This window comes from Bubalus bubalis, chromosome 19 (assembly GCF_019923935.1).
Source record: "Bubalus bubalis isolate 160015118507 breed Murrah chromosome 19, NDDB_SH_1, whole genome shotgun sequence".
NCBI classification, from domain to species: Eukaryota; Metazoa; Chordata; class Mammalia; order Artiodactyla; family Bovidae; genus Bubalus; species Bubalus bubalis.
Window position 1 is genome coordinate 50,901,859 of NC_059175.1, and position 14,765 is coordinate 50,916,623.

Consider the following 14,765-nt stretch of genomic DNA (forward strand, 5'->3'; position numbering starts at 1 on the left):
TGCAGTAGGGATATTTCTATATTGTAATCTATGACTTTGGATTCTATACACAACTTGCACATTCTTTGCACCACATTTGAGTGTATTATGACCATTTTGATGCAAAATTATCAAAAGCCTTCTTTCACATCTACTGGATAAAAACATTTTTGATTACCTTTCTTACACTAGTCCTTGCTGGGAAAAATCTTCCCAATACCTTTCTTTTCCATAATCTTCCCTCTTTTCCAAGTAATTCTCATAGTAATGTGTTCTACAGCTTTACCTGCTTTAAATGTCGTCTTTCAGGGCTCAAAAATGCTTTTGTGGAATTTGTTATACTGAGAGTTGTTAGATGGAGAAGGCAATGGCACCCCACTACAGTACTCTTGCCTGGAAAATCCCAAGGACAGAGGAGCCTGGTAGGCTGCAGATCATGGGGTCGTGAAGAGTCGGACACAACTGCGCGACTTCACTTTCCCTTTTCCCTTTCATGCATTGGAGAAGGAAATGGCAACCCACTCCAGTGTTCTTGCCTGGAGAATCCCAGGGACGGGGGAGCCTGGTGGGCCGCCGTCTATGGGGTCGCACAGAGTCAGACACGACTGAAGCAACTTAGCAGCAGCAGCAGCAGCGTTATTGGAATAATTTATAAGTCCCACAAAATTGTTAATTATTGATTTGGTTCTCACAATTATTAAGCCTTCCAAAATAGTGGATTGTTTGACTAGCACTCCAACTGCTTTCTCTGAGAAAATTCACTGTGTTACACAGACTTCACCAGGAAAAGCCAGACAGGTGACAAATGGCAATGTTTGCCAACTGTTAAACACGTGTAAACTCTTTGAGAAGTTCTTCCCAGTTGCCTCAGGTGTCTCGCTGTGTTGTGTTGCTTAGGAGCAGAATCTATTTTAAACATCACCTGGAGAGGTTGGTCTGCTCTTAAAGCTCCTTCAGGAGTTGGCATTCAAAACAGGGTCAGTCATGAAGGATTCTGGCACCTTGCCTGAATCTTCTGTTATGTTTAGTTCCATTAGATTCAAATATACAAAACATGCCAGTGAGCAGAGAAGGGCAATCATTCAGAAATTACATTAGCAGTAGCTTGGAGGTAATTTTTGCTGTGTCCAGACTACCAGTACTACAAATACCTGATTTAAGGAGACCAATGTAATTGACTGCTTGCCATCATATGAGAAACGTATATTAGAATCAAGCCAAAGATTTATACATAATAGATCCACAGTGCTATAAAGTGCCTGCTGAGTGTATTACCTCCATTATTTTCAATTTCAGAGTGAATTCTCTTTGTAAACTAGATATGTACCTTGTCAATCTCTTGTTTTGTAAGTGGTTTCACTCTTCAATTTTCATGAGATAAACTGAGGTTTAAATGGAAAACATTTGGGACAAGTCACTTGAAAAGTCAAATAATCAGCATAATTTTATTTTCTCAAGCTCAGTTTATACCACATTCTGGTTTTCTTCTTTTTTCCTTTATTACTACCTTCCTTTTAATAATAATAATTCCTAATAATAATATTACTACTATTATTCCTTTCTTACTACCCCCATTCATTCCTTAAAACTGTTGTCATTTCTTCTAATATAGGATTTTAAAATTAGAAAATTATTGCCAAAATTAATTTTACCAGACAGTTGATTTGAAAGATTTATACAATAATTTATTTTAACTGAAGATATTGATCTGTTTTTGTTTATTATATATATATATAATAATTATCACATGACACATGGCATATTATACTGATGTATTTTGACTTAGTGTAATGCATATGTTCACTTTCCCTCATGAATAGTTAGTGAGGTTTTAAGTTTAATCAGACAGATTAAAGCAGATTATATAGCTTATATGCAAGATTATTGCCTAAATTTCAAGTGTATGTAAATAATAACACATCATTTCTGGAGTATGTTTAGAATTACTCCATATGCTTACAAGCCATTTTGAATGAATTTCCTCCACTACCTCATGCCTACATGTGTATTTTACCACGTTTTTGATTGAATTGTCTGACTATTGATTTCTATGAACTTTTATATAGTAAAAATAAATCAATGTAAACTTTTGTGTTTCAAATGGGATGAACATATTTTAACTTCAAATGAAAGTAAAATTTTAATTTATGAGTATTTTAAATTTATGATTTTAATTTTATGTTGATTTTTTGTCTATGTTTCTATGTCTATGTGGCATCTGAGTTTTTTATTTTTCTTAGAAAAATGTAGATATGTTTTAAATATGTAGAGATACATATAACATAGGTACACATTCATATATCTATATATATGTATATAAAGTCAGTATAGATATATTTCAGTCTGTTATGTTCCCTTATGTTATCATTATACTTTATCTTTTATATAGTAAATGTTATTTAGGATAATTAAGCCAAGTATCCAACAGTGATACTTAAAATTTTTTTTTCTTTTTTAGCAAATAAGCAAATGAGTTTTCAAACCTATGGATTTACTTTTTAAAAGGCAGAAATTAGTGACTGCCATTTTTTTGCTTTATTTAATATTTGTCATATCAGCTTATAAAATTGTAGACATTTGTTTCACTTTCATTTGTATAAACTAAAATTGGTCATATCAATTTAATAATAAACCGCACTGTTCGGGCTACAGATTAACAGTTATTTTAATGGATGGAATTTTGTTACTTGTGTTGCATGTCTGTGTGCTTACTGGGATTATAGGACCTAAGAGTGTCAACCAATTTAGTTCCAAGTAAACTTCAGTAAAATGTGAGTTACGTTTCTGTGTGTTGTCTTAAAATTTATGGGCCTTATCTAGTTTTCCTTGTCCCTGTTTATATCATTCACTATCAAAAATATAGCCATGACACTGATAAAATGTTGCTGTTCATGTTGTTCAAAAAATACTGTACCTTAGGAGAGTCTCTCTATAAAACATCATTCTGAGTCTGAAGAAATGGCATTTGGTGTTTGATCACTTGCATTAATATTGTTTTATTTTTATATCAAACAATAAAACTGCAGTAACATTGAATTACTGATGACATTTTTATTAGGAAACTGTGGACTTGAGATGATGCCTCTAGTTTACTGGACAGGGTAGCAAGCAAGATAGAATGTTTGAAACATACAAGGACTTGTACATGAGTAAAATTTCCTTTTAGCCACACCTATGAGGTCCCTGAATACTATCTAAAGTAGCTATATGCAGGAGATAGGTATTGCTAATAGTAAAACCTCAGTAATTATCAGATCAGATCAGATCAGTCGCTCGGTCCTGTCCGACTCTTTGGGACCCCATGAATCGCAGCACGGCCTCCCTGTCCATCACCATCTCCTGGAGTTCACTCAGACTCACGTCCATCGAGTCAGCGATGCCATCCAGCCATCTCATTCTCTGTCGTCCCCTTCTCCTCTTGCCCCCAATCCCTCCCAGCATCAGAGTCTTTTCCAATGAGTCAACTCTGCATGAGGTGGCCAAAGTACTGGAGTTTCAGCTTCAGCATCATTCCTTCCAAAGAAATCCCAGGGCTGATCTTCAGAATGGACTGGTTGGCTCTTCTTGCAGTCCAAGGGCCTCTCAAGAGTCTTCTCCAACACCACAGTTCAAAGGCATCAATACTTCGGCACTCCGCCTTCTTCACAGTCCAACTCTCACATCCATACATGACCACAGGAAAAACCATAGCCTTGACTAGACGAACCTTTGTTGGCAAAGTAATGTCTCTGCTTTTGAATATGCTATCTAGGTTGGTCATAACTTTCCTTCCAAGGAGTAAGTGTCTTTTAATTTCATGGCTGCAGTCACCATCTGTAGTGATTTTGGAGCCCCCAAAAATAAAGTCTGGCACTGTTTCCACTGTTTCCCCATGTATTTCCCATGAAGTGGTGGGACCAGATGCCATGATCTTAGTTTTCTGAATGTTGAGCTTTAAGCCAACTTTTTCACTCTCCACTTTCACTTTCATCAAGAGGCTTTTCATTTCCTCTTCACTTTCTGCCATAAGGGTGGTGTCATCTGCATATCTGAGGTTATTGATATTTCTCCCGGCAATCTTGATTCCAGCTTGTGTTTCTTCCAGTCCAGCATTTCTCATGATGTACGCTGCATATAAGTTAAATAAATTATATGTTGGAATAAAAGGTGTAATTACAAGGAGTCCAAGAATGTAGGAGAAAGGGGAAGAGAAAGAGAGAGGGTGAGATGCTGAGAGAAGAGAGAGAGGCTTGCTTCTTAAATATGAAGATAAAGTGTTTCTTTTTTTTTAATTTACAAAGTATTAGAATCATCTAGAAATCAAATTAATCACTTTTGGCACATTTCAATACAAACACAGTATCATTACACACTAACAACAGTCATTAAAAACCTGTAGTGCTATCTTACCAATCATTCTCTTAGTGTTATTGATATTTTCCCAAAAGCTAATTGTAGACACCATGGTTCTGTATTCATTAGGCAGGTATTGGTAGAAAATAAGAACATATTTAATGTACCAAACACTTTTATTATTTTTAGTTCTTTAAATTTTTATGTTGCCACTATAAGTCTAGGAAATGGCTTACTTAATTCTATGATTTTATATCTCAAAGTTGCTTTCAGAATTGTATGGGAAATATTTCCAAATGGCTTTGTGGAAAATATCATTATTATATACAACTCTCTGGAAAATAATTAAAATTCACAGAAAATGTTTGCTATTGATTTGAAATCCAATAATGATAAAAAAATAAATTAAAAAATCAAACAAAATGACTGACATGTTCATTAAGACAGAATATCAACTAAACAAATTTAATGTAGTAATCTTTCCTTTTAGTTTTTTCAGTATAATCTTATATGTGAAATACATAATTTTCTGCAGTCCTTAAGACAGTAAATGGCTAACCCTTAATGATGATTTTTAAAGGACTATTAAAATTAAAAAGTACCTATATTCATAAGAGTTTAGAGAATCTCTAAAATATCCTCTAAAATAGCTGTATTTTGTTTATTCTCTTCCATCTCCAAGAATGTGCCTGTACTTTCATGTATGATATAAATTATCACCCTCATTTCAATCATTTTAAAGATTATTTTAAATTGGCATATGGATAATGCATTCATAATGGTGGGCAATTTTGTCATTGCAATTCAAGCAGGTCAAGCAAAAGTTTTGTTTTTATTTCCATATATGGTAAAGCAAAAAATATTTCAAATTATTCTGTTCTACTATATAGCCACAACTTTTAATATCTGATAAAGAGTATAATTTATAATTTGAAAAACAACACACTTTGTACTTATATGTCTATAGGAGAAAGGAACTAATATGCCTCATAATGTAATAGTTTTCAATAGAAAGACTATCTTGTGAAATATGGTTTTCATATGCATCCCTTGGTACCTACTAAGTAGAGTTATTTTTAGCACTAGTATTTTTTTAATGTGCTACTTTAATGGTGCTATATATCATTTTTTATTTAATCTCATTAGTAATATTAAACATTAAATCCCTTGTTGAATAGCAATTAAATTAAAAAGAAAGAAATAATCATTAAAATAATTAAGAATAGTGTGCTTATTTTTCATAAATTCTCTATGTGTTTAATAATGTGTTTAATAATATCCCATCTCACAGGAATAAATTTGAGCCAATAACTTGTTTTTTTCAAAATTATTAGTCTAATTTATAAGCTATGATACTTATGCAAAGTGAGAATTTGCCTTTTTATTGTTAATTTTCAGGTACTTTTGCTGCATACCAATACAACACAAGTGACATCAAAATGGAATGTAAGAGTGTCTATAGATTAGAATTCCTTGGTTTTCATGAAATGGTTCTGTTTATATAGTTTACCAGTAAGATCAAGGTCAGTATCTAGAAGATATTGAATATACAGTCTTGTTTTCCCATATTCTGTGCACATTGCAATTCAAGTCACAAAATATGGCTCCATTATGTGACACTGTAACAGAAGATGCATATCTGACAATTTTAGTGTGATTTACGAACTGTTATTACTCCATTTTATTTATTCATAAATATAATAAAAATGATAAGTTAGCATTCCACCCATTTCTTACAATGGGGTAGAGACAGTCTTCTCCCATGAATCATCTGGGCTATTAAAGAATTATGAACTCTCATTTTTGCTACAATAGTTTGTAAACAAAGCAGAAACTAGTTTGGCATGCATCTATTTTGTTGTGAATGAAAGTAGTGAGAATACGAACCAGGCAATCTGTCCAATTCTAACGTAATATGAAGAATGTTGGAAAAATAAAGATAACATTAGTATGCATTGTAGCAAACAGTAAGGTAGCCCAAATAAGTTTCCTTTACTAGCCACTCAGCAATTTGCTTTTTGTCCTTACAAAGTACAAAAAAAAAAAAAAAAAAAAAAGGAGTATTAATTCATCTCTTTTTCAGGTTGGAGGCAAGGGGATATGTGTGTGGATTTTCTGCATTATCTTATTAACAAATTGAGATTCTTATCCAAAATAGAGAAATAGTTTGAGCCATTTTTATATGTTTTATAATTTCCAAATTATTGTCTCAAATTAATTCTTTAAATCAGTGTATCTTTATAGCATCAAAGTCACACCATCATTAGTTAATCAGCGGATATTAATTTTTCACTTATTTTTTATTAACCTTTAAAGTGTCACTTGGGAAATTAAATCTTAACACAAATAAGTTCATTGTTTAAATAAAGTAAAATATGAACAAAAATAGTGTAAAGTGTATATGTGTTTGGGACTCAGAAGAGGTCAGTCTACCTGGAATTAAGACTTTGGCATTCTTGACTGTACTGACATATTAAATGATATCTGGAGTATCTGGAGTACAGAATAAAGTGTGTAAATGAAGAAGGGAAAACCACTGAAGGGCACACATTTGGGCTTGAAATGTAAGGTAAATCAAACAAAGTTTTATACAAGATAAAAAACAAATCATCTCAAAATATTGGGGAAAAAATATCTGACAGTTTAAAAATTAAGGGTGAGTTACTCTGAGAAACCTACATGCAGGTCAGGAAGCAACAGTTAGAACTGGACAGGGAACAACAGACTGGTTCCAAATAGGAAAAGGAATACATCAAGGCTGTATACTGTCACGCTGATTATTTAATTTATGTGCAGAGTACATCATGAGAAATGCTGGTCTTGAAGAAGGACAAGCTGGAATCAAGATTTCTGGGAGAAATATCAATAACCTCAGATATGCAGAAGATACCACCCTTATGGCAGAAAGTGAAAAGGAACTAAAAAGCCGCTTGATGAACGTGAAAGAGGAGAGTGAAAAAGTTGGTTTAAGCTCAATATTCAGAAAATGAAGATCATGGCATCCGGTCCCATCACTTCATGGCAGATCGACGGGGAAACAGTGGAAACAGTGTCAGACTTTATTTTTGGGGGCCCCAAAATCACTGCAGATGGTGATTGCAACCATGAAATTAAAAGACACTCCTTGGAAAGAAAGTTATGACCAACCTAGATAGCATATTCAAAAGCAGAGACATTACTTTGCCAACAAAGGTCCGTCTAGTCAAGGCTATGGTTTTTCCAGTGGTCATGTATGGATGTGCAGGTTGGACTGTGAAGAAAGATGAGCACTGAAGAATTGATGCTTTTGAACTGTGGTGTTGGAGAAGACTCTTGAGAGTCCCTTGGACTGAAAGGAGATCCAACCAGTCCATCCTAAAGGAGACCAGTCCTGGGTGTTCATTAAAAGGACTGATGCTAAAGCTGAAACTCCAATATTTTGGCTACCTCATGAGAAGAGTTGACTCATTGGAGAAGACTCTGATGCTGGGAGGGATTGGGGGCTGGAGGAGAAGGGAACGACAGAGGATGAGATGACTTGATGGCATCACCGACTCGATGCACATGAGTTTGGGTGAACTCCCGGAGCTGGTGATGGACAGGGAGGCCTGGTGTGCTGCAATTCATGGGGTTGCAAAGATTCGGACAAGACTGAGAGACTGAACTGAACTTTGTGGAAATAACAAACATCATCACAAAATGTAATATTTTACCAAATAATTAAGTAATTGGCATTCTGAGACATTCATATTACTTCCATGATTTTAACTTACTTCTGTGCCCTTTTACATCACATGAATGAAACCAAAATCTTAGTTTAGATATAATGCCTAGTAATTTTTTACATTTTTTTTTCCAAAAGCAGAGAAAATATGTTGGTTTAAATTGCAAGTGTACTTGGTCCTAGATGGGATGGTGGTTTAGTCACTCAGTCGTGTCTGACTCTTAGGAACCCATGGACTGTAGACCTTCAGGCTCTTCTGTCCATGGGATTTCCCAGGAAGGAATACTGGAGTAGGTGTCATTTCCTTCTCTAGGGAAACTTCCCGACACAGGGAGTGTACCCGGCTCTACTGTACTACAGGAGGATTCACAACCGACCGAGCCACCAAGGAAGCCCTAGAAGGAATAACAATGGGATTAAATAGAAAAGTGGATATAACCATGCATTTTCCCTTCAAAAATCAGAATGGAACACACCATAATAAATATGATTCTAGGGGAAGTTGGGATTGCATTATTAAAAAGAAAAAATTCCTTACAATGACTAAAAGAAGAGAAAGAATTTGCAGACTTGCTAGGAGGGGGTGATAATTGCTTCAGTGAATTTGATAATGTAAAATCCTTCAAAAATACTAGTGGTTTTGATTGGAGATGTACTCAATTCAAGAATTAAAGTGCCGGTAATTGTGAATAGATAACTTAAATATCCCCTACCAAGGAGATATAAAAGCAATTGTATTCATATAACTATTAAAATAGTATTATATATTGAGAAATGAAAGGTGTTTCTTTGATTAATTTTATCTTCAATTATTTTATATTTGTTACAGAAACTATAATCCTAAGTAGAAGACATAATTAGAGGAAAGAATAAGATTTTTTAGGAGAGTATAAATTTAGCAAGGGGAGGTGACCAGCCTTCGTTTCTCACATTTGATTAAGGGATTTATGCTTTTGCAAGATATATTCAGGCTAATTAAAATCATGCTTGTGTTTTCATTAATGGCAGCAGAACAGAAATTTCTCAAGCTCATGAAAAATATATATATACTGTGTGATATCAAGTTAGGTTCCAGTTTTGATCATCATAGGTAAGAAAAGTAAATGATTCAGTTTTCCTTTTATGAAAAATGGATTTTTTTTACTGATTTACTTTTAACAGGAAGGAAAAATGTTTAAATATACAGAGACTTGCAGATATACAGAGATATAGATACATAGAGACTTGCAGATATACAGAGATCTCAGTTTCCCTTTGGAAACATACTTTACTGAATAATAAACATTAAAAGTGTAACATTAAAATTCTGCAAAGCCCGCCTTTTTTTATTTAGCAAGAAAAAATAATTCCTGTACCCTCACCAAGGTCTAAAATGTGAACATATTAAATGGTGTTTCAAAGTTAGGTTTGGACAGCGCCCTTTTCAGATCCTTTTATATGTGTACCAAGTTTTTTCATAAAATATTGCTACTTGTTATTAAAGCAATATTAATATTACTGACTCCAATACTTTGGCCATCTGATGTGAAAAACTGACTCATTTGAAAAGAAACTGATGCTGGGAAAGATTGAAGGTGGGTGGAGAAGGGGACGACAAAGGACGAGATGGTTGGATGGCATCACCGACTTGATGGACATGAGTTTGAGTAAACTCCAGGAGTTGGTGATGGACAGGGAAGATTGGTGTGCTGCAGTCCATGGGGTCACAAAGAGTCAGACATTACTGAGCAATTGAATTGAACTGAGTAATAATAACAGCAAGAGTAAATAGCTACCATTTATTAAGAATTATTACTGAAACTTTTCTGAATGTTTTACTGAAATTAACTAAGATCCTAAATAATGTAGCCACTATCTCCATTTTAAAAACTTAAAGATTAAGGTTTTAAAATTTTAATCACTTTCCCAACTTTGCAGTTATTAAGTAGCAAAGCTGAGAACTGAAAAAATATCCAGCACTGTCCAAGTCTTATATTATCTGCAAAAAGACAGTGAAAGACATGGAAATATTAGGAATTCAAATTCTATCCTAAGACAACCCAGAAAGGTTCACATTTCTTATGGAAAAAAACAAGGGTGGCATATCACTGCAAAGGAATTGCCGTATTGCAAAATAAGAATGAGATTCTCATCTCACAAGCAGAGTAATGAGGCTGTGGGGCTTCCCTGGTGGCTCAGTGGTAAAGCATCTGCCTGCCAATGCAGGAGACACAGGTTTGATCCCTGGTCCAGGAAGATCCCCCGGAGAAGGAAATGGCAACCCACTCCAGCATTCTTCCCTGGAGAACCCTGTGGAGCCTTGCTTGTTACAATCCATGGAGTCGCAAAGCGTCAGACATGACTTAGTGACATGACCACATAGATGATAAAGTTAGGAAGTGAATACAGGCCACCAGGGGACTTAAGAAATAACTTTTCCACAGGTTTTGTTTTAATATTGTTGAACTTTCTTAGTCTTTTGAGCAATGAAGAAAAATGTGTTACAAATATTTGTATAAAATATCCATTGTAGGGAGATGCCCTGTGTTTTCTCACACAAAAAAATATTCTCAGACGACCTAAGGTTAAAATTTTAAGTGCAGCTGCTCTTCAAAATTCTCACTAGGAGTCATTTACAAGTTAACCAATCTCAAGAAATACAAAATCAAACAAAAATTGTCTTGGTCAAATTGTTTCTAAAATGTCAAAAATTAACTCATAATTCACATCTTCCTAAACTTTAAAAGGAAATCTATGTGAGATATTATTCACCTGCATAAATGGATTCATTTATTCTTTCAGTTTAGTTCAGTCACATAGTCCTGTCCGACTCTGTGACCCCATGAATTGAAGCACGCCAGGCCTCCCTGTCCATCACCAACTCCCGGAGTTCACCCAAACTCATGTTCATCGAGTCAGTGATGCCATCCAGCCATCTCATCCTCTGTCATCCACTTCTCCTGCCCCCAATACCTCCCAGCATCAGAGTCTTTTCCAATGAGTCAACTTTTCACTTGACGTGCCCAAAGTATCGGAGTTTCAGCTTTAGCATCAGTCCTTCCAATGAACACCCAGGATTGATCTCCTTTAGGATGGACTGGTTGGATCTCCTTGCAGTCCAAGGGACTCTCAAGAGTCTTCTCCAACACCACAGTTCAAAAGTATCAATTCTTCGGCACTCAGCCTTCTTCACAGTCCAACTCTCACATCCATACATGACCGCTGGAAAAACCATAGCCTTGACTAGACAAACCTTTGTTGGCAAAGTAATGTCTCTGCTTTTGAATATGCTATCTAGGTTGGTCATAACTTTCCTTCCAAGGAGTAAGCATCTTTTAATTTCATGGCTGCAGTCACAAATCTGCAGTGATTTTGGAGTCCAAAAAAATAAAGTCTGACACTGTTTCCACTGTTTGTCCATCTATTTCCCATGAAGTGATGGGACCAGATGCCATGATCTTCATTTTCTGAATGTTGAGCTTTAAGCCAACTTTTTCCCTCTCCTCTTTCACTTTCATCAAGAGGCCCTTTAGTTCCTCCTCACTTTCTGCCATAAGGGTGGTGTCATCTGCATATCTGAGATTATTGATATTTCTCTTGGCAATCTTGATTCCAGCTTGTGCTTCTTCCAGTCCAGCGTTTCTCATGATGTATACTTCATATAAGTCAAATAAGCAGGGTGACAATATACAGCCTTGACATACTCCTTTTCCTATTTGGAACCAGTCTCTTGTTCCATGTCCAGTTCTAACTGTTGCTTCCTGACCTGCATATAGGTTTCTCAAGAGGCAGGTCAGCAGTTCTGGTATTCCCATCTCTTTCAGAATTTTCCACAGTTTATTGTGATCCACACAGTCAAAGGCTTTGGCATAGTCAATAAGGCAGAAATAGATGTGTTTCTGGAACTCTCTTGCTTTTTTGATAATCCAGAGGATGTTGGCAATTTGATCTCTGGTTCCTCTGCCTTTTCTAAAACCAGCTTGAACATCTGGAAGTTCATGGTTCATGTATTGCTGAAGCCTGTCTTGGAGAATTTTGAGTGTTATTTTACTAGTGTGTGAGATGAGTGCAATTCTGTGGTAGTTTGAGCATTCCTTGCATTGCCTTTCTTTGGGATTGGAATGCAAACTGACCTTTTCCAATCCTGAGGCCAATGCTGAGTTTCCAAATTTGCTGACATATTGAGTGCAGCACTTTCACAGCATCATCTTTCAGGATTTGAAATAGCTCAACTGGAATTCCATCACCTCCACTAGCTTTGTTTGTAGTGATGCTTTCTAAGGCCCACTTGACTTCACATTCCAGGATGCCTGGCTCTAGGTCAGTGATCACACCATTGGGATTATCTTGGTCATGAAGGTCTTTTTTGTACAGTTCTTCTGTGTGTTCTTGCCACCTCTTCTTAATAGCTTCTGCTTGTGTTAGGTCCATACCATTTCTGTCCTTTATCGAGCCCATCTTTGCATGAAATTTTCCCTCAGTATCTCTAATTTTCTTGAAGAGATCTCTCGTCTTTCCCATTCTGTTGTTTTCCTCTATTTCTTTGCATTGATTGCTTTCTTTGCATTGAGGAAGGCTTTCTTATCTTTTCTTGCTATTCTTTGGAACTCTGCATTCAGATGCTTATATCCTTCCTTTTCTCATTTGCTTTTCGCTTCTCTTCTTTTCACAGCTATTTGTAAGGCCTCCCCAGACAGCCATTTTGCTTTTTTGCATTTCTTTTCCATGGGGATAGTCTTGATCCCTGTCTCCTGTACAATGTCATGAACCTCATTCCATAATTCATCAGGCACTCTGTCTATCACATCTAGTTCCTTAAATCTATTTGTCACTTCCACTGTACAACCATAAGAAATTTGATTTAGGTCATACCTAAATGGTCTAGTGGTTTTCTCCACTTTTTTTAATTTAAGTCTGAATTTGGTAGTAAGGAGTTCATGATCTGAGCCGCAGTCAGCTCCTGGGCTTGTTTTTGCTGACTGTATAGGGCTTTTCTATCTTTGGCTGCAAAGAATATTATCAATCTGATTCCAGTGTTGACCATCTGGTGATGTCCATGTGTAGAATCTTCTCTTGTGTTGTTGGAAGAGGGTGTTTTCTATGATCAGTGCATTCTCTTGGCAAATCTCTATTAGCCTTTGCCCTGTTTCATTCTGTATTCCAAGGCCAAATTTGCCTGTTACCCCAGGTGTTTCTTGAATTCCTACTTTTGCATTCCAGTCCCCCATAATGAAAAGGATCTCTTTCAGGGTTATTAGTTCTAAAAGGTCTTGGAAGTCTTCATAGAACCATTCAACTTCATCTTCTTTAGCGTTACTGGTCGGGGTATAGACTTGGATTACTGTGATATTGAATGGTTTGCCTTGGAAACAAACAGAGATCATTCTGTCGTTTTTGAGATTGCATCCAAGTACTGCATTTCAGACTCTTTTGTTGACCATGATGGCTACTCCATTTCTTCTAAGGGATTCCTGTCCATAGTAGTAGATATAATGGTCATCTGAGTTAAATTCACCCATTCCAGTCCATTTTAGTTTGCTGATTCCTAGAATGTTGACATTCACTCTTGCCATTTCCTGTTTGACTACTTCCAATTTGCCTTGATTCATGAACCTAACATTCCAGATTCCTATGCAATATTGCTCTTTATAGCATTGGACCTTGCTTGTATGACCAGTCACATCCACAACTGGGTATTGTTTTTACTTTGGCACCATTCTTTCTGGAGTTGTTTCTCCACTGATCTCCAGTAGCATATTGGTCACCTCCCAACCTGGGCTGAGTATTCAGAGGATCCCCTCCTCCCTACTGTCTCCAAGTTGTATATATTTTCTCGTTCCACAGAGTAGAACACTAACTGGGATTAATACAATTAGAAAAGGCCCAGACTTCTGGACAACTCCACTCTAGAGCCATCTCATTCCTTTATAATTCATGAAGGAAACCAGGAGGCCTTTCTATATTACCTCAATTTCCCTAGTTCTGATTTAGTTATGTTAAATTATATAATGTGTCATATAACAGAAATAATGTGGGATATGAATGCACATGGCCTGAGACATCATCTCTGAGCATTATCTTAAAAGCTGGAAATACTCATCTTACTCTTTATTCTACATATGTTATATTGATTTAATACTTATCAAAATGTGGGGGGAAGACGAGTCTAAATAAAATCATTAAAGATCAGATTCTAAGGCCTCCTCTGGCATTCCTGATGGCTCAGTTGGTGAAGAATGTGTCTGCAGTGCAGGAGACCCCAGTTGGATTCCTGGATCAGGAAAATTCTCTGGATCAGGGATAGGCTACCCACTCCAGTATTCTGGCCTGGAGAATTTCATGGACTGTATAGTCCATAGGATTGCAAAAAGTCAGACACGACTGAGCGACTTTCACTTTCACTGGCATTCCCTTCATTCAGTAACTGGCTGCTAAGTATTAAACACATATTTTGTGCTGGATAATGTACTGAGTACTTGTGATTCAACAAGAATTAACATGAGTTCTCAGTATTGTGCTATGCTTTGTCACTCAGTCATGTCCAACTCTTTGCCACTCCATGGACCGTACCCTGCCAGGCTCCTCTGTCCATGGGATTCTCCAGGCAAGAATTCTGGAGTGGGTTGCCATGCCCTTCTCTAGGGGATCTTCCCAACCCAGGGATCGAACCCAGGTCTCCCGCACTGCAGGTGGATTCTTTATCATCTAAGTCACCAGGGAAGCCTATGAATACTACAGTGGGTAGCCTATCCCTTCTTCAGGAGATCTTCCC

General features: G+C 36.4%; 1 protein-coding gene and 1 non-coding gene across 3 annotated transcripts in view; both read left to right on the forward strand.

The window, feature by feature from the left end:
- The window catches only part of CDH12 (cadherin 12), a 1,213,596-nt gene that overhangs the window by 681,356 nt on the left and 517,475 nt on the right, over window positions 1–14,765 (forward strand). The gene's annotated exons all lie outside the window — the stretch shown is intronic.
- On the forward strand, window positions 10,178–10,250 carry TRNAG-GCC. The gene has a single exon. It is a non-coding gene; the product is annotated as a tRNA-Gly (tRNA).